Here is a 13,456-nt window from a genome sequence, read left to right on the forward strand (position 1 = left end):
TTAAATTCACAAGAGGGAATGGTTTACTTTTGACAATACCAATTCAACAATCCATGATGATTCAAAAATTTCCTACAAAGTACCTACTCACAACACAATGAATAACCATGAGCTTTAAACATTTTATATTTTCACAGCATTTGTAAATGTATCTAACTTAGTCTTTTTCTACTCCATACATATTTTTGTCATCATCAATTTTAACACATCTTAGCAGATTCCACTTCAGGTTGTACTGACTCTTCTCAAATTCTTTGAAATGTTATTGCCTCTTGTTATTCCATACTGACTTCATAGAGCCTTATTCTTCAGTCACTTCAAACTCAGTACCAACTCCTCAAATAAAAAGCAGATCATTACCAAAACATCTGTAAACTAAGCAAGAACCAAGGAAAACCATTCAAAATCATTAGCCTTGTTTTTTTAATTGACTGTAAGGTGTTGTTCCTAATGTCCTCAACTCTTTGAGAAATTTCTCATGGAAAAGCTAATAGTAGTAAACAAGTTTATTTTCTCTGGACACATTTTTTCATCTGCTACAATCAAATGTGATTTAATTAACTCATCATGGTAAGTGGACTGGCTAACAGATGAGCCATGTGGCAACTTTCTTTGATTGAAGTCTCATTTTCATTTTTTACTTTTGTTAAGAAATTCTGCTATAATGAAATATTCTACTTTAAATTTCTAATTTACCCTAACGGAAATATTGTGATGGGTGCTTAGTAGGGTGACATCAACATATATTGTATTCTTTTAGCACAACTACATTGTCAACACATAACAAACACAAGGCTTTGTTATCTAATTTGATAACAAAATAATCCACACTCCACTGTGTTTTTTAAAAGCATACTTGAAGTCTATTTTTCTCTTCTTGTTTTGACATGATGGGTATGCACTGGTAAGTAAAAAATAAAACAGAACTAAATATCATAGTACAGCAGTATGGATGGCACCCAAAATGCTGTTCAATTTTAATTGCATCATTGTAATTTGTAGTGGATCAAGCAGCAGTGCAAAGTGAGAGAGTGCCACATGCAGTCTCCGTCCCAACCACTCAACTCTGCCATGGGCAACTGACCAGAGGCCGGCCAGATTGCCTCTCTACCAGTAAATGTGAACCTTAAGTGGTAAATAATGAAGCTGATCCATACAAACAGCAAGTAGCACCTAGAAGAGGGCATCCATTAGTTTCTGCAAACTAGCTATCCAGAGCTACTCCAATTTCTTATCCAGAGACTAGATATTTCACATTTCTGAGCACTACCCAATATCCTTATAATAAATGTATTTTCTCTTAAGTGAACCAGGGTCCAGTTTTGTTGCTTGAAACTAAAACACCCTAATTGGTATATCTCACTTTCAAAGGTTTTTGACCAGTCTTTATAACCTAATCTTTTAACCAGAAAAAAATGAAAAAAGGGTCTTGACATTGCTCAGAAGAGTTACAAAAATGTTCCTTTTCTCTATCACGATTAAAGAATCAATATTTTATAACTTCTCTCTGTGCTTGTTCTTTATTGGCTCTCAGTTCCATCCCTGCCCTTCCATACTCTCCCTTTATTTCAGGGGGCTAGAAGCCTATATAGACTACATTTCTCACACTCTCGACAGCTGGTTTCCAATTAAGTTCTGCTACTGGGACATACTGGTGAAAATTAGATGGCAGGGGAAGATAAATCATTTAATTTTTTTCCTTCTCTTTCTAGTTCCTGCAGAGGCAGCAACAATATTCCGGGAAGCTCAGCAAGTTTAATCATGGGCTCTGGTTCCAGGAGTAGTAGCAGTACCAGCACAAGCACCAGCAACAGCAGTGACTACAGGCTCCAGCATCCTCCATGGTGAGTCCAGCATCATCAACAAGACTGTAGCCTTTCTACATCATTAGAAGTGCAGGCTCCTAGGCTCCAAGTGTAGCAGTGGCACTCCAACAATCTTAGCATCATAGTACTTATAGGCTCTGCTTAGCACCATTTTCAGTTTTTCTCTCTTAGCCCTAGGAAAGGTAGTGGCTTCCTCCAGTTGCCCATCTTTTTTAGTAAATTCATCATCCACTTTTTGCTTCCCCAGCCCTACCAATACTTTTGGTAATTAATTCCCTATATTAAGTTGCCTTTGTATGAAATATTTAGAGTGGCTTTCGTTCTCTTAATTACACAACTTTCAGTGCCATGGGCTTCTTTTTCTATTTCCCTGTGTGTTTCTTTTATCCACTCTTCCTCTTTTTCATTCATCCACTCCATTTCTCTGTCCTCTCTCTTCCTTTCCTTTTTTCTTTCTTCCTGACCTATTTCTTAAATATACCAACAATATCTATGTCATCATTTATTATAATGATGCTCAGGGCAAAAGCAGTTGGAACATTTTCAATTTAATTAATCAGCAGTTCAAGTGAAAAAAACAATAATTTCCTCAGAACTCTTTATTAAAATCCAATTTTTATTATAATTACAACAGTCAATACCTAGAAAATATTTTATGTGCCACTTGAGTGGCAATATCATCTTAGCCCAAAATACTCAAGTAATAATTTTAATTCAAATGGAAATTATAATTCATAGCTTTAGATATTTCATATTTCATTTCAAGTGTATCATCATTATCTCATAATAAACAAGAAAATCTAGTACATGTTTTAGAAGATAGCAGAAAACAATGTTGAACAGTTCCGTTCCTTGCTGCTGTGGACTCTGGGCTACCAGGGTTGGTGAAGGATCTCAAGATGGCTGTGCGAAAACTCGCTCTAAAAACCATTGACTGGGTAGCTTTTGGGGAGATCATACCCCGCAACTAGAAGGCCATTGCTAACTCCCTGAAATCCTGGAATGAGACACTTACCTCCAGGTTGGCTACTCTCCCTGAGAAACCACCTGCTATCGACTGGGCTTACTACAAGGCCAATGTGGTGAAGGCTGGTTTGGTAGATGACTTTGAGAAGAAGTTTAATGCCCCAAAGGTTCCTGTGCCAGAGGATAAATATACTGTTCAGGTGGATGCTGAAGAAAAAGAAGATGTGAAAAGTTGTGCTGAGTTTTTGTCTCTCTCAAAGGCCAGGATTGAGGAATATGAAAAAGAGCTGGAGAAGATGAGGAACATAATTCCATTTGATCAGATGACCATTGAGGACCTGAATGAAGTCTTCCCAGAAACCAAATTAGACAAGAAGACGTATCCCTATTGGCCTCACAAGCCAATTGAGAATTTATAAACTTAAGTTGGGGAGAAAGCTCTGGCCCTCCTATTGTAAATGCTGGACATTAAAAATAACAATACAGTAAAAAAAAAAAAAAAGAAAGAAAAAAGAAAACAATGTTGAGATATTTTAACTCATTTGAAAAGTTGTAAAAACATCTGCAAGTTGTGTCTGTGTCTATTCACTTGGGATCACAAACCAAACTCTACATTTGTTTAGAACTGAACTCTTGTTCAGTTCAGTTCAGTACAGAAACTTGCAACCTCTCCTGCCCCACTCTAAATACTTCCCACCACCACTTCCCCCACATCATACCACTCAACCCATCTCCTTAAACTGTCATTTTATTTAGAATAAAATCAAATTTTCTGCCATGTCATATAAGTTCCTCTCTAATCTAGCTCCTACCTACTGGTCCATCCTCAACTTATCTACTTTCCTTATTCAACACAGACATAAGGAAAATAACCAATGGTCACAGAATGACTCATTCCTAACTCATCATACATACACACACACAATGCACACACACATACACAAAAGTATGTATGCATGCACAAAGTCCCTCAGTCCTTGGGCAAGATCCTCCTAAACAGCCTATGTTCCACACATACTTTCTTGTCTCCTGCCCTCCCTCTTCTTCCAGAAAAGTGGCTGGAATCAAAGTCAATCACATCTTCCTTCAGCAAATAATAGGTGGAAAGTGAGTTGATGCTTAATCCAAAATTCAAGTTGGAACCTGCACAGTATGGCAAGGTATACATTAACATAGAACAGATACTGGAGATTCAAGATATCTACTCTTTCACCTCCATAGTGAAGAGTAAACCATCTCTCATGCTATTCCCCCCATCTATCTCTCTCTCTCTCTCTCTCTCTCTCTCTCTCTCTCTCACACACACACACACACACACACACACACACACACACCCCACATTCTCATTTCTGGCTACATCAAAATGATTAATTCAGATTTACCTTCAAGGTCAGCTTTTAAAGTATTCTAATATAGGGATATCTAGGGAAGATAGCGGAGTAGGAAGATCTTAGGCTCACCTCATCCCGCAGATACACCTAGATAACACCCACATCACTGTAAATAACCCAGAACACAACCTGAAGACTGGTAAAACAGACTCTCCACTGCTAAAGGTAGAGAAGAGACCACATTGAAGAGGATAAGAAGGGCAGAGACATAGTCAGGAGTGAAACGGACCTGCGGGACTGCAAGTGGAAGCGTCACTGTGGGCAAAGAGAGGGGAGAAGAGCAGACCCCACCCACACCAGGCACCCTAAGCAAGGGGGACCCACACTGGGAAGACAAATCCCCACAACATTTAGCTTTGAAAACCAAAGGGGCCTAACTTTGCAAGTTCTTTTTTTTTTTTTTTAAGATTTTATTTATTTGACAGAGAGAGAGACAGCTAGAGAGGGAACACAAGCAGGAGGAGTGGGAGAGGGAGAAGCAGGCTTCCCGCTGAGCAGGGAGCCCAATGCAGGGCTCAATCCCAGGACCCTGGGATCATGACCTGAGCCAGAGGCAGACGCTTAAAGACTGAGCCACCCAGGTGCCCCTAACTTTGCAAGTTCTTACAATCAATGGGTCTTAACACCTGAAACACTGAAAATCAGCAGACTCAGCTCTGGAGATAACCACACACACCAGCCCAAGGGCAGCCCCAGCAATGAGCTGGGAGCACACATCTGGTCTAACTGCAGGTCCCACCCACCAATTAAAGCTTTCAGGGAACAACACAGGGAAAGTGTCCTATAGTTCAGTTTACTCTGGTTCTGGCAAATGCCTGGTCTGATTCAACTCAAGTCCAAGGTGGCCCCAGACTGCCCCACTAACAACATAAGAACCAAACCCTGCCCACAACAGGCAAAGAGAACCATTGCAGACAACTTGACTGAAAGCAAATATGGCTCAGCCACAACACTAGGATACATGCAACACATAGGAAATACCCCTGAAATGCCAGGTTCTGGTGAACAGGGGACATTCACTGCAGGGCACAATACAGGACCTCTTCTTCACTTGGTCACTATTTTCAAGAACAGGAGATGTAGTTGACTTTTTGAACACAGAAACAGTCACAAGCAGTCTGACAAAATGGGGAGACAGAGGAATATGTCCCAAATCAAAGAACAGGACAAAAATCACAGCAAAAGAGCTAAATGAAATGGAAATAAGTAATATGCCTGATAGAGAATTTAAAATAATGGTCATAAAACTACTCACTAGATTTAAGAAAAGAGAGTAGGACCTCAGTGAGACCATCACAAAGAGAGAGAAAACATAAAAAATAACCAATCAGAGATGAAGAACTCAATAATTGAAATTAAAAATACACTAGAGGGAATAAATGGTAGACTAGAGGAAGCAGAAGAATGGATCGGTGACTTGGAGGGCAGAATAATGGAAAACAAACAAGCTGAACAAGAAGGAGAAAAAAAATAAAAAATGAAAACAGATTAAGGGCATTCAGCAACACCATTAAGTATAGTAACATTTGCATTATAGAGATCCCAGAAGGAGAAGAGAGAGAAAAGGGGACAGAAAATAGTATTGAAAAATACTATATACTATAGTATACTATATAATACTATATAATACTATACTATTGAAAAAAGAAATAGTAGCTGAAAAATTCCCAAATCTGGGGAAGGAAACAGGAATCTAGATCCAGGAGGCACAAAAAAGCCCCCAACAAAATCAACCCAAGAAAGTCCACACCAAGACACATAGTAATTAAAATGGCAAAAAGTAGTGATAAATCGAATTTTAAAAGCAGCAAGAGAAAAGAAAACAGCTATAAGAAAGGGAAACCCAATAAGGCTATCAGCTCATTTTTAGCAGAAACTTTGCAGGCCAGAAGAAAATGGCATGGTATATTTAAAGTGCTGAGAGAAAAATGTCAACCAAGAATACCCTATCTAGCAAGGCTATCATTCAGAATAAGAGAGAGAGAGTTTCCCAGACAAATAAAAGTTAAAGGAATTCATGACCATTATACTAGTCCTATAACAAATGTTAAAGGGGATTCTTTGAATGGAGAGGAAAGACCATATGCAAGAGTAAGAAAAGTAGGTAGCAAAAAAGCAGTAAAATTAAGTATATCTATAAAAATCGGGGCACCCGGGTGGCTCAGTCAGTTAAGTGGCTGCCTTCGGCTCAGGTCATGATCCCGGGGTCCTAGGATCAAGCCCCGCATCGGGCTCCCTGCTCAGCAGAGAGCCTGCTTCTCCCTCCCCCTCTGCCTGCCGCTCTGCCTACTTGTGCTCTCTATCTCTCTGTCAAATAAATAAATAAAATCTTTAAAAAAAATCAACAAAAGGATTCACAAAATAAAAGGATGTAAAGTATGACACCATATACCTAAAACAAGGGGGGAGGAGTAAAAATTTAGTGCTTTTAGAATGGGTTCAAACTTAAGCAAACATCAAATTAATATAGACTACTAATTGCATAAGATGTTATATATAAACATAATGGTAACCATAAATCAAAAACTGAGAACAGATATGCAAAAAATAAAGAGAAAGGAATCCAAATATATCACTAAAGAAAGCCAGCAAACCATAAGAGAGCAAGAGAAGAAAGAAACAGAGGAGAACAATAAAAACAACCACAAAACAAGTAACAAAATGGTAAAGTACATAACTATCAATAATTACTTCAAATGTAAATGGAATAAATGCTCCAATCAAAAGACATAGGGTGATGGAATGGATAAAAAACAGCAAGACCCATCTATATGCTGCCTACAAGAGACTCATTTCAGACCTACAGACCTGCAGATTGAACGTGAGGGATGGAGAAACCATTTATCACATAAATGGATTTCAAAATAAAGCCAGAGTAGCAATACACCTATTGGACAAACTAAACTTTAAAATGAAGACTGTAAAAAAAAAAAAAAAGACAAAGAAGGGCACTATATAATCATAAAGGGGACAACCCAACAAGAAGATATAACAATTGTAAATATTTCTGCACCCGGCACCCAAATACCTAAAGCAGCTAATAACAAACATAAAGGAAATAATCGATAGTAATACAATAATAGTAGGGGTCTTTAACACTCCATCTACCTCAATGGATAGATCATCCAAACAGAAAATCAACAAGGAAACAGTGGCTTTGAATGACACACTGGACCAGTTGGATCTAACAGATATATTCAGAATATTCCATCCTAAAACAGCAGAATACACATTCTTTTCAGGTGTACATGAAACATTTGCCAGAAGAGATTACATGTTAGGCCATAAAACAAATCTCAACAAATTCAAAAAGAGTGAAGTCAGACCATGCATCTTTTCCAACCACAATTCTATGAAACTAAAAATTAACTAAAGAAAAAATATGGGAAGACCACAAATACATGGAGGTTAAATAACATGCAAGGAAACAATGAATGGGTCAACCAAGTAATCAAAGAGGAAATCAAAAAATACACGGAGACAAGTGAAAATGAAACACAATGGTCCAAAATCTTTGGGATGCAGCAAAAGCTGTTCTAAGAGGAAAGTTTATAGCAATATAGGTCTACCTCAAGAAGCAAGAAAAATCTCAAATAAACAACCTAACCTTACACTTAAAGGAGCTTGAAAAAGAACAAACAAAACTCAAAACCAGCAAAATGAAGAAAATAATAAAGATTAAAGCAGAAATAAGTGAAACAGAAACAAACAATAACAACAAATAATAATAATAATAATAGAACAGATCAATGAAAACTTTGAGAAGATCAGCAAAAATGATAAATCTCTAGCCAAACTCATCCCAAAACCAAAAAACAAAAAAGGGGGGGCTCAAATAAACAAAATCAGAAATGAAAGAGGAAGAATAGCTGACACCACAGAAATACAAAGGATTATAAGAGATTATGAGAGGCGCCTGTGTGGCTCAGTCCTTAAGCATCTGCCTTTGGCTCAGGTCTGATACCAGGGTCCTGGGATGGAGCCCCATGTCGGGCTCCCTGCTCAGCGGGAGGCCTGCTTCTCCCACTCCCACTCCCCCTGCTTGTGTTCCCTCTCTCACTGTGTCTCTTCCTGTCAAATAAATAAATAAAATCTTTTTTAAAAAAAGGATTATAAGAGATTATGAAAAATGATATACCAACAAATTGGACAACCTAGAAGAAATGGATAAATTCCTAGAAATATATAACCTCCCAAAACTGACTCAGAAAGAAATAGAAAATTTGAACAGACTGATTAACAGCAATGAAATCAAATCAAAAAACTCCCAACACATGAAAGTCCAGGGCCACATGGCTTCACAGGTGAATTCTACCCAACATTTAAAGAGAGTTAATACTTATTCTTCTCAAATTATTCCAAAAAATAGAAGAGGAAGGGAAGTTTCCAAATGCATTCTATGAAACCAGCATTACCCTGATAAGAAAACCAGATAAAAACACTACAAAAAAAAAGAGAGAACTACAGGCCAATATCTCTAATGAACATAGATAACAAAATCCTCAACAAACCAAATCCAACAATACATTAAAAAATATCATTCACCACAGTCAAGTGGGATTTAGTCTTAGATGCAAGGGTCATTCCTTATTTGCAAATCAATCAACACAATATATTACATCAACAAAAAATGATAAAAACAGAGGTGCCTGGGTGGCTCAGTCCGTCAATCGTCTGTTTGGCTCAGGTCATGATCCCAGGGTCCTGGGATCAAGCTCCACATCAGGCTCCCTGCTCAGTGGAAACCCTGCTTCTCCCTCTCCCTCTGCTTGTGCTCACTTGCTCTCTCTCCCTCTCTCTGTCAAATAAATAAATAAGAAATCTTAATTTAAAAAAATGATAAAAACCATATGATCATTTCATTTCAATAGATGCAGAAGCATTTGACAAAGCACACATCCATTCATGATAAAAACCCTCAACAAAGTAGGTTTAGAGGGAACATACCTCAACATAATAAAGGCCATATATTAAAAACCCATAGCTAATATCACACTCAATGTGAAAAACTGAGAGCTTTTCCCCTAAGATCAGGATTATGACACGGATGTCCACTCTCTGCACTTTTATTCAACATAGAAGCCCTAGACACAACAATCAGACAATAAAAAGAAATAAAAGGCATCCAAACTAGTAAAGAAGTAAACTATTCACTATTTGCAGATGCCATTATATATAGAAAACCCTAAGGACTCCACCAAAACCTACTAGAACTGATAAATGAATTCAGTAGTCACAGGATACAAAATAAATATACAGAAACTCACTGCATTTCTATACACTAATAATGAAGTAGCAGAAAGAGGAATTAAGAAAACAATCCCATTGGGGTACTGGGTGGCTCAGTCATTAAGCATCTGCCTTCGCCTCAGGTCATGATCCCAGGGTCCTGGGATCAAGGCCCGCATCGGGCTCCCTGCTCCGCGAGAAGCCTGCTTCTCCCTCTCCCACTCCCCCTGCTTGTGTTCCCTCTCTCACTCTGTCAAATAAATAAATAAAATCTTTAAAAAAAAAAAAAAAGGAAAGAAAGAAAACAATCCCATTTACAATTATACCAAAACTAATAAAATATCTAGGAAGTTAAAGACCTGTACTCTGAAAACTATAAAACACTGATGAAAAAAAATTGAAGATGACACAAATGGAAAGATACTCCATGCTCATGGATTGGGAAAACCAGTATTGTTAAAATGCCATACTACCCAAAGCGATCTATATACTTAATGCAATCCCTATCAAAATACCAATAGCATCTTTCACAGAACTAGAACATAAATTACAAAATTTGTATGGGACCATAAAATACCCTGAATAGTCAAAGAAATCTTGAGAAAGAACAAAACTAGAGTATCACAATCCCAGACTTCAAGATATACTACCAAGCTATAGTTATCGAAACAGTATGATACTGGCACAAAAACAGACACATAGATCAACAGAACGGAATGGAGAGCCCAGAATGATATGGTCATTTCTGCCACAAAGGAGACAAGAATACTCAATGGTGAAAAGATAGTCTCTTCAACAAATGATGTTGGGAAAATTGGACACCTACATGGAAAAGAATGAAACTGGACCACATTCTTACACCATACACAAAAATAAACCAAAATGGATAAAGACCTAAATGTGAGACCTGAAACCACAAAAACCCTAGAGGGGAGCACAGGCAGTAATTTCTCTGACATCAGCCATAGCAACATTTTTCTAGATATGTCTCCTAAGGCAAGGGGAACAAAAGCAAAAATAAACTATTGGGACTACATCAAAGTAAAAAGCTCCTGCACAGCAAAGGAAACAATGAACAAAACTAAAAGACAACTACTGAATGGGAGAATATATTTGCAAATTGCATATCCAATAAAGGGTTGGTATCCAAAATGTATAAGGAACTTACACAACTCAACACCAAAAAACAAATAATCCAATTAAAAAATGGGCAGAAGACATAAACAGACATTTCTCCAAAGAAGACATAGAGATGACCAACAGACACATGAAAAGATGTGCAACATCACTAATAATCAGGGAAATGCAAATCAAAACCACATGATATATCACCTCACTCTTTTCAGAGTGGCTAAAATCAACAAGATAAGAAACAAGTGTAGGCAAAGATGTGGAGAAAAAGGTAACCTTATGCACTATTGGTGGGAATGCAAACTGGTGCAGCCATTGTGGAAAACTGCATGGAATTTCCTCAAAAATGTAAATACCATATAAACAAGTAATTCCATTACTGGGTATTTACCCAAAGAATACGAAAACACTAATTTGAGAAGATATATGCACCTCTATGCTTACAGCAGCATTATTTACAATAGCCAAGATATGGAAGCAACCCAACTATACATCAATAGATGAATAGATAAAGAAGTTGTGGTATATACACACAATGGAATATTATCAGCCATATAAAGAATGAAGTTTACCCATTTGCAGCAACATGGATGGACCTAGAGAGTATAATGCTAAGTGAAATAAGTCAGAGAAAGACAAATACCATATGATTTCACTCATATGTGGAATTTAAGAAACAAAACAAAGGAACAGAAAAAACAGACAAACAAAAAAAAACAGACTCTTAAGAGAACAAACTAATGGTTACCTGAGAGGAGGTGGGTGAAAGTATGGATGATATAGGGAAAGGGGATAAGAGTATACTTATCATAACAAGTATTGGTGAGGATATGGAGAAAACCTTCATGCATTCTTGGTGGGCATGTAAACTGGTATACCTACTGTGGAAAACAGTATGGAGGTTCCTCAAAAAAAAAAAATACAAATACAAATACCATACAATCCAATAATTCCACTACTGGGTATTTACCTAGGGAAAACAAACACACTAACTTGAAAAGATATATGCACTCCTATGTTTATTGCAGCATCATTTACAATAGCTAAGACATGGAAGCAACCGAAGTGTCCATCAGTAGACAAATGGATAAGGAAAATGTGGTATACATATACAATGGAATATTACACAGCCATAAAAAAGGTTAGGATTAGCCATTTGAGAGAGCATGGATGGACCTAGAGGACATTATGTTAAGTGAAGTAAGTCAGACTGAGAAAGACAAATACTATATGATTTCACTCATAAATGTAATCTAAAAAACAAAAAACAAACAAAAAGCAGAATCAGCACCACTATAAATACAGAGAATAAACTGATGGTTACCAGAGGGTAGAAGTGGAAGACTGGACAAAAGGGTAAAGGAGAAAGGGAGATACAGACTTCCAGTTATGGAATGACTAAGTCATGGAAATAAAAAGCAGAGCATAAGGAATACAATGATATTGTAATAGCAATGTAATGGGTAGCTATACTTGTGGTGAACATAGCATAATGTATAAACTTGTCAAATCACTAAGCTGTATACCTGAAACTAATGTAACATTGTGTGTCAACTGTACTAATAAAAAAAAAAGTACACTTATCTTGACCACTGAGTAAGTATAGAGTTGCTGAAATCACTATTGCTATATACCTGAAACTAATATAACATTCTATGTTAATTTTACTGGAATTAAAATTGAAAACCTAAATAATTTCTGATCCAGGCATACCTCTTTTTTTATGGTAGTTCTGTTTTTAATTTTTTGAGGAACGTCTGTACTGTTCTCCATAGTGGCTGCACCAATTTACATTCCCACCAACAGTGCACAAGGGTTCTTTTTTCTTCAAATCCTCACCAACACTAATTTCTTTTTGATTTTAGCCATTCTGAGGAGTGTGAGGTCATATCTCATTGTGGTTTTGATGTGTACTTCCCTGATGATTAATGATGTAGAGCCTCTCTTTATGTACCTGTTACCCAGCTATGTATCTTCTTTACAATAGCGTTCATTCAGATTTTCAGGCATACCTCTTTTTTAATCCACTTCACTTTATTGCACTTCAGAGACACTGCATTTTTTTTACAAATTGAAGGTTTGTGACAACCTGAGCAAGCCCTTCTATTGGAGCCATTTTTTTTATTATTATTTTTTATTATGTTCAGTTAGCCAATATATAGTACATCATTAGTTTTTGATGTAGTGTTCAACAATTCATTAAGGAGCCATTTTTTCAATAGCATTTGCTCACTTCCTGTCTCTGTGTCACATTTTGGTAAGTCTCAAAATATTTCAAACTTTTTAATTATTATTATATTTGTTATGGTGATCTGTAATCAGTGATCTCTGATGTTACTATTGTAATTGTTTTGAGGCATCACGCCCATTTAAGATGGTGAACTTAATAAATGTTGTTTATATTCTGACTGCTCCACCGACCAGTCATTCCCCTGTCTCTCTCTCTCTCCTTGGACCTCCTTATTCCCTGAGACAAAATAATGTTTAAATTAGCCTAATTAATAACCCTACAATGGCTTCCACTGTTCAAATGAAAGTTACACATCTCTCACTTTAAATTAAACACTAGAAATAAGATTAAGCTTAGTGAAAAGAAGACATGTCAAAAAAGCTGAGATTCACCAAAAACTAGACCTCTTGTACCAGTTAGCCAAATTGTGAATGCAAAAGAAAAGTTCCTGAAGGAAATTAAAAGTGTTACTCCAGTGAACACGAAAATGGTAAGAAAGTGAAACAGCTTTATTGCTGATATGGAAAAAAGTTTTCGCAGTCTTGTTAGAAGCTACAACATCCCCTTAAACCAAAGCCTAACCCAGAACATGGCCCTCACCCTCTTTAATTTTATGAAGGCATAGAGTGGTGAGGAAGCTGCAGAAGAAAAGTCTAAAGCTAGCAGAAGCTGGGTCATGAGGT

General features: G+C 37.1%; 1 protein-coding gene and 1 pseudogene across 26 annotated transcripts in view; one reads left to right on the forward strand and one right to left on the reverse strand.

Annotated features, from left to right (window-relative positions):
* Nucleotides 1-13,456, reverse strand: part of RIMS2 (regulating synaptic membrane exocytosis 2) — a 585,834-nt gene that overhangs the window by 542,839 nt on the left and 29,539 nt on the right. The window lies entirely within an intron of this gene.
* On the forward strand, nt 2,690-3,211 carry LOC114215899 (ATP synthase peripheral stalk subunit d, mitochondrial pseudogene; annotated as a pseudogene).

This window comes from Eumetopias jubatus, unplaced genomic scaffold (genome assembly GCF_037043125.1).
Source record: "Eumetopias jubatus isolate StellerSeaLion01/CBP00866 unplaced genomic scaffold, mEumJub1_p1.0 scaffold_4, whole genome shotgun sequence".
Classification (NCBI taxonomy): Eukaryota; Metazoa; Chordata; class Mammalia; order Carnivora; family Otariidae; genus Eumetopias; species Eumetopias jubatus.